The sequence below is a fragment of the Neovison vison genome, chromosome 1 (assembly GCF_020171115.1).
Source record: "Neovison vison isolate M4711 chromosome 1, ASM_NN_V1, whole genome shotgun sequence".
Taxonomy (NCBI): Eukaryota; Metazoa; Chordata; class Mammalia; order Carnivora; family Mustelidae; genus Neogale; species Neogale vison.
The window spans coordinates 315,131,152-315,133,624 of NC_058091.1; the positions used below are offsets into that span (position 1 = coordinate 315,131,152).

General features: G+C 49.3%; 1 pseudogene; it reads right to left on the minus strand.

The window, feature by feature from the left end:
- Positions 1 to 1,525: 1,525 nt before the first annotated feature.
- On the minus strand, positions 1,526 to 2,142 carry LOC122902409 (annotated as a pseudogene).
- Positions 2,143 to 2,473: the final 331 nt, after the last annotated feature.

Genomic DNA, 2,473 nt, shown 5'->3' on the forward strand with positions numbered 1-2,473 from the left:
GAGGCAGGTATTTCTTAGCATGAACAGCTGAGTGACTTATGTCTGGTTCCAGTATTTGCACAGAAAGAGGAAGTGGTGTAGCTCTTAGAGGGAGGACCATGTTCTCAAAGTATTAAATCAAATAATGTGAAACAAACTCTGAGCTTAATTCCTGGTACACAGTAGGTGCTCAATAAATGTAGCTGTCCACATAATTAACAACAAGGCTGAGTTGGTGTGGCACACTGTGGCCTTAAGTCTAGTGGACCTTTTTTTTTACACTAATTTATACATTTTTTAAAATTAATTTATTTATTTTCAGCATAACAGTATTCATTATTTTTTCACCACACCCAGTGCTCCATGCAAGCCGTGCCCTCTCTAATACCCACCACCTGGTACCCCAACCTCCCACCCCCTGCCACTTCAAACCCCTCAGATTGTTTTTCAGAGTCCACAGTCTCTCATGGTTCACCTCCCCTTCCAATTTCCCCCAACTCCCTTCTCCTCTCTAACTCCCCTTGTCCTCCATGCTATTGGTTATGCTCCACAAATAAGGCGAACCGTCTTCCACTGTTGGTGGGAATGCAAGTTGGTGCAGCCACTTTGGAGAACAGTGTGGAGATTCCTCAAGAAATTAAAAATAGAGCTTCCCTATGACCCTGCCATTGCCCTACCGGGTATTTACTCCAAAGATACAGATGTAGTGAAAAGAAGGGCCATCTGTACCCCAATGTTTATAGCAGCAATGGCCACGGTTGCCAAACTATGGAAAGAACCAGGATGCCCTTCAACGGACGAATGGATAAGGAAGATGTGGTCCATATACACTATGGAGTATTATGCCTCCATCAGAAAGGACGAATACCCAACTTTTGTAGCAACATGGATGGGACTGGAGGAGATGATGCTGAGTGAAATAATTTATACATTTTTAATTGGTTACATATATCAATGTAGTATAAGATTCTTTTCTAAGAAGGATTACATAATAAATGGGTACTATGGAAAACCTGATCAGTTAAAAGTCACAAGCGTCAACAGACACAGACAAAACTCCGTCTGGCCAGGCGGGGTGTGAGCCCGCAATGAAGCGTGGGGCACCAGCCTTCCCGGGTGGTAGCCGTCACGGGGCGGGGGTGGGGAGAGGGGGTAAAGGGACCACAGGACCATTTAAAAAATCGGATAACTGATTCGACACAGATTAACTGTAAACAGTTCCCTCTCCCCAGTGGACGAAAAGAATAAGCTTCCGATGCCGACTGCACACCAGAACGATTTCAACGGCTTGCCTGTCCCGCTGCCGTACGAGGGCTGATGCGGTGGGTGGTCAGACCCCGATGGACGCATCACAGGCCTGGGCTGGGTCTTTCTGCTTGTGTCAGGGCTGTGTGTGTGTGTAGGGGTGTGCTTCATGGGGCTTCTTTAGGCAGCCGGATTCGAGAGACGACTTTATGTTTTGTTTGGAAGAAGAGAGGGGCTTGTGTTGGAAGGCCCGAGTGTGTTCTCTGTTGCCGAAGGACTCTGCCCTGCTCTCACGGCCCCTTCAGCACCTGCCGCTCTCCACGGAGGCCTTGGCCTGGCTGTTCTTGTCCAGTCTGATGGGCTCGGGGAATTCACTGTACAGCTCTACCTCTGTTTCCTGTGCAGTGGATTCCGTGCAATTGTCTGAGTGCCAGCTCCACACTGATGGCCTCCTTGGCTCTGGTCTTGAAGCAGGGAATGTTGTTTTTGCTGGAGCACCAGGCCTGTGTCCACTTTGTGGCCACTTGTCTGTTTTCAAGGTCAGTCTTGTTTCCCAGCACAATGAAGGGGAAGTTTCCAGGATCCCGGGGACTGGTTGGGATCAGAATTCATCTCTCTAGTTGTGGAGCGTTTTGAAGGTGCGGGGGCCAGTAACGTCACACTCCAGAACGCAGCAGTCTGCACCTCTGTAGGCCACACTGAGGGGCGAGAGCCGCTCCAGGCCTGCTGTGTCCCAGATCTGCCTCGTAACTGGTCTGTCACCCACCATCACCTCCTTGTCAGAAAGTCTGCTCCTGTGGTAGCTTTGTACTGATTACTGAATTTCTTTTTTACATACTGGTTCTTGAGTGATGTCTTACCAACTCCAGAATCTCCCAGGATGGTAACCTTCAACAACACTTTCTTCCTAGAGTTCATCCATCAAAACACAGCCACTCCACTGGGAACTCTGGGTCGGGCGTGTTGCCAGGACTCTGGCCGAGGAGGAAGTACAAGGGAGGACAGGGACTGAGCAGAAGTTCAAGTTCGGGTTCTAGCAGGCTCCTCGACACTCCCCAAGCCTTCAGCCTCTCGTGGACCTTTTAATTTCTTGCACTAAGGAGGGTTGACACTAACTTGCTTTGTGGCAAGTTACCACGAGGGAGGTAGTCACCCTCAGCACTTCCCCTCACTAGCATTTCTTGTCCGCGTCCTCTGTCTTTAGGACTAACGTGTATCAGGCCCGCATTGGACTTTGGCCTTCTCACCT